Genomic DNA, 15,674 nt, shown 5'->3' on the forward strand with positions numbered 1-15,674 from the left:
TGATTATTTAGGCCAATTTTAAAGTTCATGGGAAATACTAAAATTTGAACAAAGTTCGTGATTTTAGAGACCAATATCCATTTTACATATTGGGTTTATAGTAATAAAATGTGAGTGGAATGAGTTAGTAGAATATAGAGTTCACTTACCAGATATAGTAAAAGTGAAATGAGACATCTATTGGCGGACAGATGAAAAAAGGAAAAATGAGACATTTAATTGCCGACGGAGGGAATAAATTGGAAGAAGAAAGAATTTAAACATAAATTTATTTATGGTATAAATATTTAATTAAAAATATAATATTAAAGGGCCGGTGTGGATTGCCTAGGTTGGTCCTAAATTATAAACAATGCCGAAGAAGTGTTGTAACCGATGAGCCCATTTCAAAGCCGTTTTGTTTATGGTCGGGCCGTACCAAGCTTGGGTCAGATCGGTCACTTAACAAGTCTATTTATGTTGGGTGCGTTTGCATTGGTTGATTGGGCTCGGTCAAACTAAAAATTGTAGTGGATCACTAAATTTTTTTTATTACACAAATAACAAATCAAAACTATATACACCAAAACCTCTAAACACAAATAACACCATCCATCCCCGGCAACGGCGCCTTTAAAGTAACGAAGAAAATAAGTGTGGTAATTGATGTGTCACAATCCCACAGGGTCCAGAGGATTAGCTAGATCACAGGGTCTAGGAGATTGTGGAACCTTCAGAATTTGGTCGTTTGACACACACTTTTCCCGCTTCAAAACCTCAACCCACTACACTATTGGCTAGTATAGGGAAATAAATGATCGATCCCATGAGAACGGATGTGTTAGCACGCATTAAGAGGGTTTTGGGAGAGTTTGGCTGCTGCCACGCAACAAGTGGGTTAATAATTAAACTATTAAACTTGGGAAATCATAAGCAGGTTACTCCATCTATTGGACCTAAGGAACAGAAAGAGAACGTAAGCATGCATGGGTAACAAAAAGGATGATTTAACTAAAGAAACGCAACGACTAAGCTACTTGACCGGGTAAGCTGGTTTCCTAAAACGGCTAACAAAGCGTGAATATGCAGTGGGGACCATTTTCCCGAATTACGCAGTACGATGGAAAAGCTGCAAAAAGTAAACAACACAGACGACAGATCTGACTACTAACTAACTGCTACCTTCATCTTCTCCAACAATTGAAATAACAGAGCTGAAAACAGAGTATCAAGCATACGAAACAGAGCAATCACAGAACCTGCTGCAAACATTACGATCGAACACGAACGACTAGATCTAAACTACTTGGCCGAGCAAACAAGCAGAAAACAGTAATTATCCATAACCATGCAAAATTCAGAATGTCACAACTCAGATCCAGAACTCCTTTTAACAATTCTACTCAGATCAACAGAGAAAAGCGCTCCAATAAGTCAAACCCATACTCCTCAACTCTGATTCAAACAATTCAACGACAAACCAACTTCGATCAACCTGATCTCCACTCCGATTCAAACAACAGTTGCAAAAAGCACCCAAAACAGTAAATACCAACAATCAAACATCAGAAGCAGCGGAACAGAAAACATGAAATTCCATAGCAACGATAGTCAAAGTTCAAAACATAAGCAATAAACGCCGAGCTTCTAAAACGGTGAAGTCTCGGCTTAAAGCAACGGAAAGCAACAGAAAATGATAAATTGTATCTTCTCCTTTCACGAGTACGGTGTTACACCACAAAATCCAAGCTAGACCACCACGAATTCCCAGAATTTTACCCCATAAGTATCTAAGTGCGCAGAGAAATGATGTGTGTGAGTGATGAGCTAAGAGCGGAAGGTGAATGATGATGATCTCTCTTCATGTTGTCTCTATTTATAGTTGAGGCTCGAACTTCTAGGGTAGTTCCTCTCCTGAATTGTCGATTTTTCCCTCCTAGAAAATCCTTAAACAATACACTTTTCTGCTCACAACTGCTTGCTTGATCTTCTGGGTCAGGTTGCAACTGGCTTCTTCACTCCACTTTTCCTTCAGTTTCCTCTGCCTGGTGGATTTTTCCTTCTGTTCCCTTGACCTGGCAGATTCTCTGCGCACTTGAACTTAAAACATATATTAGTTCACAGAAATCATAGAATTTAACCCCATAACCGATGCATGAAATTGGCCTTATCAAACTGCTCACACTTAAATCGTACTTGTCCTCAAGTATGAAAGACAAAATAAAGAAATAAGGAAAATTTCGTGCATGGTTATTATTCGACTAACCTCAAAGAAAAGAAAAAAGACGCAAACTCCTAGACCTAGACGCAAAAGGACTTGGACACGAAACAGACACAAACACACATGCATAAAACAAACAAGACAAAGAAAAAACACATCGACACATAAATGCATAAACTGGTTTATTTTCTAGTATTCGTCCCCACAAGATTAAGGTCAATCCAATCGTCTACAGCCTCAGATTCCTCCCCCACCCTTCTTCTATCTAGTCAGTTTGTCAGTTCGTCAAGATAGCATCTATTTTCACCAATTGTTGGATTCACTCTGTCATTCTTTCCTCACCAGAAAAATTAGGACCATTCACTCATTCATTTTGCCATACCACTGATGCTTTGAGTTCTACTGACACATGGAAGTTCCTTAAGGTTTTTCACTGGGTTGTAACGGGGCCAGAGGATTATAGTATATAGGTGAGAATCCTAAGAGGGCCTAAGTTCAAAGAAGTGTAAGTAAAATTATGTGAATGAGATATGAACTTAGGGACAAAAGATGGAAACAAACTCCCTTTTACAATTTATCTTCCCAAAAAAAGAATTCAGAGATGTTACCTGGCCAGTTCGGGTCAGGAGTAGTAGTTACGAAGTCATCGCCAACTAAGAATTGGCCGAAGCGTGTGGGAGAAATGGACGTAATGTTGGCACGTGCCACCTCGTATAGAGTTGCATTCGGCCCACTCGGAATTTCTTGAAGATAAACACGAAATGTTGCTTTCTTATTCTGACTTGAGCCAGGGACGGAGATAGCATAGGCCAAGCGGCCGCTCCAGCGGGGGCATGGCCGGTGCCGTCCTCTTAGAATCGCAAATAGTGTTTCTGTGCTTTCTTGTTTACAGAGACTGAATAAGCTTGAGAAAGAGACGATGGAGAAACATAGTAGAGAAAGGAAAGAGAAACGAGGGTGTTGAAAATGAAATATAATTATGACCTCGGGAAACAGTGACCATATTTAATCCCATTTCTTGTTTGTGTGATTATTAGTTTAGGAATATATACTAATATTTGTTCTTCTTGAAAAATGTTTTAAGGTAAATTACTGTAGTACTACTATTTAACTTTCATAGTATTTTATTTGTATAATAACATATTATATCAACCAGTTAAATTATTAATATTTTGTAATTTTATTATTTTTTATTGTATAGTAGCATAATTGATTACTCCCTCCGTCCCACTTTATGAATCCCGGTTGAAATATTCCATAAAAGGTAATAAGCCTCACACTCCACTAATTTTTTTCAACTCACATTTTATTATAAAATTAATGTATAAAAGTATAACTCACATTCCTCTATTTTTTTTCATGAACTTTCCTTTACATATCTTAAAACGTGTACCGAACTCAAATGAGACTCCTAAAATAAGGCGGAAGGAGTAATATTTTGCTAGCAATTATTCAACTCATATTTTATATTTGGTCTATCGGCCTATACATATTCATTTACTATCTTTCATTAATTTTGATAAATAGATTTCACATTCTACTCATATTATTTTACTACATAAAATTACTAGACACACATTCCTCTAATATTTTTCTTTTTTACCTTTTAATACTATTAGAAACGAGTCAAATTAATCAAAAATGGATAATAGCACTTATTACGGAAGCATTGCATATTTTGGCGTATTTATTGTTAAATTTCAGCACTGGCTCATTTCGATTTTTAGTTCCGTCCTTGACTTGAGCCGTTGCATAACACCATTATTGAACAAATTACCAAAAGTATGAAGAGTTTAGCCATTTTTTTAAGGGATAACTGCCTTAAAAGTCATGAACTTTGCCCGAATTCCGGTTTTTTCCCACGAGCCATTTTTTGGCGTATAAAGTCACGAACTTTACTTTTTGTCGCCGATTTCCCATGGTGTGTTTTTCGGCAAACGAGTGAGATGACGTGTCGCGTTTAATTGACCTGGCGGATCGTGGCAGCTGACATGGAAGCTGATATGGTAATAAAATTAAAAAATAAAAACACAAAAAACAATTTAAAATTAATAATTTTAAATCTAAACCTAATATCCCCCACCCCAACTTACCTTTCTTCGCCACTTTCAAACCTAAGTAACCTACATTGAGTTTGCTGCGACGACGATGAACCAATCGACCAGGAACGTTGAGGCGACGCCATGGAGTATGTGGCCGGGTTTCTTCCCAGACAAGCCGAATCCGAACCCGTAAGTTTGTGTTTACCATTGTTTGGAGTATGTGGCCGGATAAAACTATAAAATTATTTGGTTGTGTTGATTTTTTCAAAATTGTTTGGAGTATCCTCAAGTTTGGTTGTGTTGATTCTTTCAGTGAACCCTTTCTGCTGTGGATTTACCATGGGGGTAAATTTATACCTGATGGGAGGCTTTGCGAGAAATACGTAGGTGGGGAAATGTGGGAAGGCAGTGGGTTTGATCAAGATAGGTTTGGGTACTTTGACCTAGTGGATGAACTGAATAAACTAGGGTTTCATAGCTGGGATAGACTATGCTTCAAGAGAAAATGGGGAATGGAGTTTCTTAACATAAAGGGTGATGCAGATGTGATGTTAATGTTGAAGTTTCTGACAACAGTTAGGCAACAAATTTGTGATGTGTATGTTGTAGGTGGGAAGGGTGGGCTTGGGAACATTGATGAAGATAAATCAGTGGGTGGGGGAGACAATGTGGGTGAGGAAGCTGCCATGAATAGAGTGGAAGTGTTTGAGTCAGTGAAAATGAGTAAGGTTGAGACTGTGAATAAGAGCATGTCTACCAGAAGGAGTAGAAAAGAAACAACTACAAGGGCTGGCAAGTTAAAGTCTATTTCTACCGAAGATGTTGTGGAGAAGAATGCTGAAAGTAGTGTTAAGAAAAGTTTGTTCCAGTCTTCCAAGAAGTCAGTGGTTGAAAATATGGGTGATTCAGTGGGGAATAGAAAGGCAGCAGCTAAGGAGGTGGGAAAGAGTGTGGGTGAAGGTGTGGGAGGTGAGGATAATGATGCTGAGGATTTGGGTTATAATGTGGGAACTATAAGTGAATCTGTGGGGATGAGAGATAGAACTGAGGAGAGTGTGGGGGATAAGACTGATTACAGTCTGGGAGTGGGTCTGGGAGATGACAGTGAGGATGATGGGAGTTATATGCCATCTTCTGAAGATGAGGAAACTGATGATGACATGGAGGCTGAGGAGTTGGTATTAGAGGATGAGGAATACACTCAGGGAAGGAAGAAAGTAAAAGAGAACAAGGAGAAAGAGTTTGTTGTTACAGATGACATATTTTATGGCACAGTGAGTGGAAGGAAGAAAAGTGAATTTGTTTCTGAGGATGAGAATTCTGAAGAAGGGGACATATACTCTAGCTCAACTGATTCTCAGGATGAAGGGAGGAAAAGGTTAGAAAGGCATGCAAAGGTGATGTATGATCCACGGTGTGATCATAAGAGTTTGAAATTGTGTCTGGGTATGGGTTTTATTGATGGTTTTCAAGCAAGGGATGCTTTGACAGACAATGCTGTGGAAAATGGTTGGGAGATTCATTTTAAGAAAGCAAGTAGGAAGCAATTTGAGGCAGGTTATAAGAGTCCTTGCAAATGGTTCTGTTCCGGGAGTTTAGTGAAGATGAATGGATCTGTAGTGATAAAGAACCTTGAACCTGAACACACATGTCTTAGGGCTATGAGGAATAAGATTGTGACCTCCAATTGGATAGCCAGAAAATACTTGCATGTGTTTAGAATTAGGCCAGAGTTCAGTTGCAAAGAGTTGGGTAGGGACTTGATGCAACGGTTTGCATTTGATGCAACCAAATGGAGGCTATACCACTCTAAGAGAAAGGCAATTGAGATGCTGAGGGGAACCGTGGAAGCTCATTATGCTAAAATAAGAAGCTATATTCAGGAGTTGAGCAAGTCTGATAGAGAAGGGAGGTTTGAACTACATGTAGATGTAGGTTCTGTTTTCAAGGCATTGTACATTGGGTTCAGTGGTCTAAGAAAGGGTTTCAATGAGGGGTGCATACCTGTGATTGGTTTAGATGGGGCTTTCCTTAAGACTTATCTTGGTGGTATATTGCTAACCGCGGTTGGGACTAATGGAAACAACCAAATGTACCCCATTGCATGGGCAGTGGTTGAGGCTGAAAATGAAGTTTGCTGGACTTGGTTCATCAAAATTGTTGCTGAAGAGTTGGAATTGGGTGAAGGGGTAGGAGTTACCATTATCAGTGATCAACAGAAGGTTTATTCTCTTTTTTCATACTGTGATCTACCTTGTTATATGTTGTCTACTGACACTAACATTGTTGTTGGATAGGGACTGGAGAATGCAGTACAAAGTCTACTTCCATTAGCTGAGCATAGAAACTGTGCAAGGCACATCTATGCAAACTGGAAGAAAACACACAAAGGTCCTCTGTTGAAGCAGCATTTCTGGAAGATAGTTAGGAGTACTTATCTGGAGGAGTATGAGATTGCTTGCAGAGAGCTTGAGAAGGAAGATGGCCAAGCATATGCAGATTTGATGGATAATAATCCAAGCAGATTCTGTAAGGCATTTCTAACCCCTGGAAACTGCTCCGATGCCATTCTAAACAATGTTTGTGAATGTTTCAATTCCTATATACTCGAAGCAAGGAGTAAGCATGTGTTAGATATGCTAGATGATATGAGAACCAAACTAATGGAGAGGCTTTATAGAACGGGGATAGAAGTGGAGACTATGGGAAGTGATTCAACTGTGTGCAAAAAGGTCAGGAAGAAAATATAAGCTATGGTATATGAAAGTAGAAACTGTACTACAATTCCTGCGGTTGGGGGGAAATTTGAAGTTGGACATTTTGAAGATAGGTTTGTAGTGACTCCTTCCTTAAAGATGTGTGGGTGTAGGAAATGGGATTTGACTGGCATCCCATGTATTCATGCATGCGCTGCTATTCATTTTCTCAAGCAAAATGTTGATGATTATGTGCATGAATACTACTCCTTGAGGAAGTACATGAAGGCATATGGATATGGGTTACCAGCATTGAATGGAGCTCTGGCCTCAGGCTGAGGGGTACCCGGTTGTGCCTCCTCCTGTGAAGAAGATGCCCGGCAGACCGAAGAAGGTTAGAAGGAGAGATCTGTTCGAGAAGGATCCTGCCAGACCCAACAGAATGAAGAAGATCTGTGTGATGACATGCCAGAAGTGTTTACAAGAAGGCCACAACTCTAGAACTTGCAAGAATGAGCCAGTTGTAGTGCAACCGAAGCCAAAGGTTAATCAACTCCAGTTATACTTCAACATTTTTGCTAACATATGTTACTACTATCTACTAACATTGCAACTGCTATACTTATAGGCGAAGATGGGGAGGCCTCGCAAGACACCATCCCTTGAAGGAAGTGGCACCACCGCAATTACGGGGAGAGGTGGAAGAAGGGGAGGCCGTGGAGGAGGCCGTGGTGGAGGGCGCACTGGAGGACGTGGCTCAATCCCAACGCAGCAAAGCAATAACAACAATGTTTGAAGACAATGTTTTGTGTATTTGAAAGTGTCAAGTGACTGTATTTGGAAGACAAATTTGTTTAACTGTGATTTTGCAATGTGTTTTGTGAACACCAAACAATGACTGTATCAATTTGTATGGGAGCATGAGACTTTGGAATTGGATGCTATTGTATGTGTTAAACCGTGTGTTGTGTGCAACCAAACCTATATGTCTGAACCATGTGTGGTGTTGCACCAAAAACATACTATGAGGCAGAGTACTATAACTCACACTATGCTGCTTTTGAACTCAAAACTCAATGCATTCATAGAGGAAAATTCACTACATAGGAGTGTATTACATTGGAGTTCAACATGCATAGATCATTACATAGAAGTTATGTTAGCTAAGCTACAACAAGATCCGAAGTAATGTTAGCTAAGCTACAACAAGATCCACAAGACGATACATAACATGCAAATGACAACCTTCAAGTTCCGGTTTTGACGCTGCAACTGTGCGACAACACCTTGGAGTGCTTCAACTTCAACGGTTTTCGAACGGACGCTCTCGTCGAGTGCATCCTGCTTAGCAACCCTATCTCTCAATGCTCTTTGCATGTTGTCCCTATCAAGCTTCAGTTTTTTGAAAAAATACTCTTGATTCGGTGACAATGATGGATCAATCCAACGAAAGAATTTACAGTCGTCCTCCTTCCAGAATTGGCAACGATAGAAGCGTCGTCCGGGATTGGCATCCGTATTGGATGTCACCATATCAGCTTCAAGACCGTGATCACAGACCACTGCCTCAAACCTCGGCCACGTTCTGCTCGAATGCTGGGAAGAACTCGACATCCTGCATTTGAACAATCAAAACTCATATTAACAGTCATGAACCCTAAATACCCATTGCCAATTGCACACGGGAAATCGCTAAATTGCAGGTTGCCAACTGCACAATTCGGGCACCACAAAATCTCATACTCGAAATTAAACCCTAAATCGCAAACCTAAATTGGAAACCTAAATCGACCCCTAAACCCAACGAAATCAATCGCATCTTTAACGAAAAATCGGTAGGATGAATCGCGAATTGAACCCTAAAATGAAGCAATGGTCTTACCTTGTTACGGGATTTTCGCTTCCAATGGGGGTGGATGAATCGCGACTTGAATCCAAGAATGGAAAATGGTTGGGGTGGATGAATCGAGCGAGAGAGGAGGAGTGAATAGCGTTTGATTTGGGCGATATAACCTAATTTTGAATGATGATGTATAAAACGACGTCGTTTTATCCATCAGAAACGACGTCGTTTTGAATTTTTCCGATGCCTGACACGTCGCAATTCAGGCATGCCACATAGGATTTTAAATTGCCGGAAATCACAGGGTCGGGTCGGGTTGGGAAATACCAGACAAAAAGTAAAGTTCGTGACTTTATACCCCAAAAAAATAGCTCGTGGGAAAAACCGGAATTCGGGCAAAGTTCATGACTTTTAATGCAGTTATCCCTTTTTTAATGAAGAGATGGTGGAGAGAAGTGGGAATTTATAGATGGATAAAATAATGATGAAGTGTGACATGATTTATTTTGTCAAAATGAATTATTGGTTTATTAAATGAGAATTTGGATTTTTAAATGTTCATGTGGTAGAGAACTACTTTTCGTATTTACTTATTTTGGAATGATACTAAATGGCTATATTTTATTTATGGACACGTGATTTTTTCATAAAAAGTTAGGCCATTTTACATTATAGTAGTTAGTTTTTTCAAAAGGCTGCAATTCTTAGGTTAGTAATGCCCTTATGCCTTGATTGATTCATTATTATTTGATATCATAGTGCATGAGAAATTAATATTTTCAATTCAATAAACTGTGTTTGGAGGATTTAAGGAAAAATACGGAATTTGATATGATTCTCAATTATTAAATTTCCAAATTTAGTTTGATTATAGAGTAAAGGTCACTTATCATTTATGGTAAAAGTGAAATATGATTCTTATCGTAGGACGAACTAAAAAGACAAAATGTTATTTTTATTGTGGGGCTGAGGTAGTACATCATTCACAACTAAAACTATTTTTATGAATAAGAAATTGATAGGATAGATACTCAGTAGTACTTGGAAAATAAGTACTAACAACATCAAACTAAATATGTACCCCTTCCGTCACAGCCTAAGCGAGACGTTTCATTTTCGCATGTATTTTAAAAATTTGATAATAAATAGTTAAAGTGAAGATAAATATAAGAAAGAGATAAAATAATGTAGAAGAGACTCTCTTCTATATTATTATTATTCTTCCGAAACATATCCAAAAATGAAACGTCTCGCTTAAATTAACGGAGAGAATATAAAGGAATACGCGAAGTTAGTAATATAAATTAGACCACACTCAGTTATTATTATACTCCGTATTTCACTTAGTAGTAACTATTGAATTAAACAAATAATTTTATACGTTCTTGCTTTGCTATGCCACTCCTTTTTCATTTTTTATAACGGAAGGTGAAATCTTATCCTGGTGAAAAATAATTATAGAAAGTAAATGAATTTCATTTAATAAAAATAAATTTCTAATCAGTAGCTCAAATTATAGAAGGTAAATAAAGGTATACTAAAGGCTACGAGTGAAGAAATTGGCATTCTAATCGTATTATTTTCTTTAGGCCATATGGAAGACGTGTCAGGGCTTCAAGAAATATGATTAATGCTTCATTACTAAAATAGTACACTTTTCATTTTCATTTTCATTTATTCCATTAAAAATAGATATTTTCATTTATGAAAAGTTATCCCAATTTATTATCTATATATATAGGGCTGGAGAAAATACCGAAATATCGAAATACCGGTCTTATTGTACCGAAAAAATACCGAAAATACCAAATTTTTGGTATACCGTGGTTTTCGGTACGGTATGATACCTTACCTAAAGATTACGGTAAGGTAACAGTATGATTTTTCAAATACCGCTGCATACCGAAATTCGGTATATACCGTAAATTAAGATATATACCTTAAAATATAAATATAATTATATATAAAATATATTTAATGTATTTTTAAATTATAAAATCTATTTGTGAAATATAAATATAATTATGAATAAAATATATTTCATATATTTTTAAAATTATAAAATATGAATAATATTCTAAAAACTTAAAATTTCTATTTTAATTGATGTTGAAAGTCAAGTATACCGCAAAAGTACGGTATACCGAACTTTGGTACGGTATACCGAAAATGAGGTACGATATCGGTATGGAAACTCGTCATACTGAAAATAACCTATACCGAAAACTTTGGTAAGGTAAATGTATGATTTTTTCGTATACCGAATTTACGGTAAGGTATACAGTATGATGGTTTCGGTAAGGTATACCGCACCTACCCACCCCTACATATATATCAAGTTATTTATAATTTATACCACCGTTAAAACACTAATAATAATGGAGATCCCTCTATCCACTAACACTACGTTAACTACTTTTCCCTCATCTCTATTACTTACCAATTTTATTATAATTCCCGTACCATATCATATGCTCATATTTTTATGGACGAAGAATATGTACATATATGCCGGAGGATAAAGATTAGATAGACTTAATCTCAGATAGACTTAATCTCATGCATCATTTGTAGTGTTATTAATGACATACTTGGATTTTACATGGTTTTAGAGGGTGGTTTTGTATGAATTTGATCATATATCATCTATTATTAGGCGTGTTTATATCTATTTCTCTATTATGTTGGTATGTTGACCATTTTGTTAAGAATGTGTAGAAAAAAGGTGCAAAATAGGTGGATGTGCAGCTTCCTTGGTTTGAGACAATTTTACTGGAGATTTTGAATTCCAATCAACCCCCAATGCATATCATTCTCTTCCTCTTCGAAAGAGCTTTGCGTGGGTATCTTAAACACCTCAATCGGAGCTCTGTAGAAGAAGTTATGGCCGTTTTACAAGCACTGCGCTGTCCAGAAAATCTCACGCGGTCGGGTGAATTGTTACCCTATAATTCCACCCGGCCGGGTGTCGTAAATTGAGCGCTAGAAGGTCAGAAACTGGTCGAAAATCATCACCCGTCAGGGTGATTTTTATCCTTTATAATTCCACCCGGCCGGGTACGTTGTTTTGGCGTATTTTTATGCCAAAAACGCGATTTTTGATGGGGATTAAAAGGAGAAAACGCCTAGGGTTCAATCTATTCTACACTTACCGCCAAACACACATTCTCCCTCTCTCCGAAGAACTCTTGGAAGACGATTGAAGATTCAAGCTTTAATTCCTCCGCCAATTGTAATTCGTATCATGAATTCCATTGTTTTTCTTAGTTTTGGTTTGTTTTCTATCATGAACTTGAGTAGCTAAACACCTTTCATTAGAATTCTTGGTGAATATGCATTGATTCATAGTTTTAATCCAATTGACTTCGGTTTATCTTGCTCTTTTGAATTATTCTTGTGATTTTTCCTATCAATTGCTTGATCACCAATTGAGAGTGTTAGGGTTTCTTAGAGTAATCGGGAGATGAAATATTTAATCTTGAAAGAGGAATAATTCACACCTTAATTAATAGAACTCGGGAGAGTTGAGATTTTGAGTGGGATCATTAATCTAATCAAACTATTAGGAGTTAGGTCTAAGAATTAGAAGGGGACTTCAATTATTACACCTAATCTACGGATTTCTCACCTCGGGAGGGGGTTTAATCTACAATCGTGATTGATTCAACAAGTCTGGAGACTTTAAATGGTAAATCTATTTCAATTGGGTTAGACTATGAGTTGCGCATCGGATCCCGGAATTCTGCATATTTCTCCATCATCTTATACAACTTGCTTTCTTGTTTAAGTGTTTTAATTTAATCTCTGAATTTATATGCTTTTAGTAGTTGTTAGTTTCAAACTCAAAATTTTCTGATTGTCTGGATAGTAGTTGAAATTTGTTTGTGATACTTAGTTTTACACTTAATTGTCTCTGTGGGATACGATATACTCTTGCTTGCTAAATGCTACAATAACCTCGCACACTTGTGGGTATTAATTGAGTAAAATAAAGTTGAGTCAATTAACACCGTCACTTTTTCTATCCTTTTGTTTCTCGAAAGGACATTGATTTTCAAACTGTTTTTCGTCTACTCTTTGTACATTTCGTGGCTTGAAAGAGTTTTGGACTTTCGCTATCGATTTGGAGAAATTTTAATATTTATTTATTTATTTATTTTTGTTTGAGCCCAATTTTGTTGAGAAGCCTATTTCACCAAATTAATTTCTTTTTGATTGAGCCAACTTTGGGAAGCCCAAATCAGCAAATTATTTTTTGTAACCAACCTCCATTACCTGCATAATATTCTCACAGTTAAACTCACTATCAATATCAGTTAACCAATCATCAACAACCTATAGTTCATACATCATTACAATCTCCTTCACAACTTTTTTTCCCGTCTCTCACAAACAGTACTCTATAAGGCTCAAATCGCTGGAGTGGGCGAGGCGCCGGCTGGAGCAACGATTGACGGCGGCGCTGAGTTTGATGAAGAAGAGGATAACAGCGGTGGCTCGGCGTGAGATCGAGGGAGAGGAAATTGGGGCTGCATCATGGAGAAGAAGAGGGGGGATGAGAGAGATACGAGCGTGAGATGAGAAGAGAGGGAGAATGGAGTTGCTGCTCCAAATTTTTTTTGGAAGGAAGGAAGAGAGGATCAAATCCAAGGCGAATGGCTGGCTTGCATAGCTAGCAACGCCTCGGGCGACCTCGAAAATAAATGGAAGAAAAGGGAAGCATGGACTTAAGGATGGGATTTCTCCGCAAACAAAATTGAAGTCGAAGTAAGGATTTCAAGTTCAGAAAATTAAACGAACGAGATGGGCTTTTCGAATTAAAGTATTTTCAAGAGCTTTCGATTTAATATATCGTTTTGAGCATCATTTTATGTGACGAAATTCCTTTTAAGTGTGATTGAAATTATTAGTTTTATTCTAAGATGATGTGATATATGTGTTTAAATGAAAGTGATTGTCATGTGTTGCTGCGATGTATAGCTTTTTGAGTTGTGGTGAATTGCTCAACTTTGTTGATGTGATGTGATTTGATGCTCGACCTTGATCGAAATATGATTTGTGTTTCAAATACGTTTTATGAGCCAAAAAATAGAGTTTGCAAAGATTATGTCATGCCATGTTTTTGTTTTGAGAAAATGCATATCTGTTTGTTTAGCAAGGGAAGTGTCATCTATTAGACCTATTATAGTCGAATTCGGGTCTGACTAGGGAGTGAGTCCCTACTTAGGCTAGTGTACACCGATGAGGATCGTGAGCCGTCTTTTGGGTCCGCCGGTCTAGTGATCGAGTTTGAGGCCATGTTCTCGTTTCACGAGATGTTGTTGTTGATGATGTTGATGATGTTGTTGATGGGCTAGGGAGGAGAGTGACCCTACTATGCCAGACGATGGTAATCGAATTCGGGTTCTAGAAAGGGAGCGTCCCTACTTGGACTAGTGTACATGACGAGGACAGTGAGTCATCGAACGGGTTGGCCGGTTTCGTGCTCTTGGAAAGTGGTCACCTTACACGGCACCCTAAAGAACAGATATGACAGTTTCTTAAATAACTCAAGGACAAATGATTGTGTTTTTGAAATGATGTGGAAAAGGACTTGGAGATAAGTCGAAAGTTTGTGCTTATAAAATATTTTTAGTGTCTCGGGCTTTTTCAATGTAAAACCCGAGATTCACTCAATGGGACATGACATAACAATTTTTATTAAAAATTGTTTTGGCATATGTTCATTGAGTACATCAAGTACTCAGCCCTGCATGTGTTTTTCCTATGTGCAGGTTGAGGTGTGATGAGCGCGGTGGGTATTGAACATGAAAGTGAAAAGATAGCAAATAATATTATTCTTCCCTCGAATGCTTCCGCTGAATGTTATTTCTTTTGAGTTCGTGTATTGTTGAGATATTATTCCTTTGAGTTGTCAATTGTTGAGATGATACTCTGATTTTTATTCGAGCTATTTCTATTATATCGAGCTTTGGTCGAGTTTTGATGTTTTCTCATTTCTTTCTCGCTTCTTTAACCCTCCTCTAGTGGCGATCAATCGTGTTTTCTATCCTTATAAAATGCGGTCGTGACAGTTTCATGAAATCAAACATTTCTATATACATAAAATATTTTAAATTATCACAGTAGTGAAGTATAATTTTTGATAAAAATATACATGTATTATACAGTTCAGACAACTATTAATTGTACAAAAATCAAAACTCTAGCGTGAGTATTATTTTTAACTCAAAATGTAAGTTTGACATTATATTTGGTATTTGCATATTTGTGATAATAAATTGCACATGAAGTATCTGGAAGTACTGTCTCTATTTCAAAATAGTTAGGACATTTTTTTTGGGCATGAGATTTAAAAAAGGGATAACTGCCTTAAAAGTCATCAACTTTGCCCGAATTCCGGTTTTTCCCACGAGCTTTAAAATTGGCGTATAAAGTCACGGACTTTGCATTTAGTCTGGTATTTCCCAACCCGACCCGACCCTGTGTTTTCCGACAACTCAAAATCCTATGTGGCATGCCTGAATATTGACGTGTCCGGCATCGGAAAATCATAAAACGACGTCGTTTTTCGGCATTCTCTCTGCGACATCGGAAAATTCCACGCATTCTCTCTGCACCATTTTCCGGCATATCGCACCGCCGTGGCGACGCCATGAAGGAAGATGAAGAAGACACCATTAATCCTGCCGTCGGAGATACAACAGCACGGCCTAAATCCACCAAGCTCCTATCTTTACACCACCGCCTCTCTTACCTCTCCACCACCGCCGCCAACAACAACAACCACCTCTCTTCAAACCTCCTCCGCTCCATCTCCGCCACGTGCTCTTAAGAAGACACCATTAATCCTGCCGTCTCCGAGATACAGCAGCACAACCTAAACCCACCAA

This window comes from Salvia splendens, chromosome 6 (genome assembly GCF_004379255.2).
Source record: "Salvia splendens isolate huo1 chromosome 6, SspV2, whole genome shotgun sequence".
Lineage (NCBI taxonomy): Eukaryota > Viridiplantae > Streptophyta > Magnoliopsida > Lamiales > Lamiaceae > Salvia > Salvia splendens.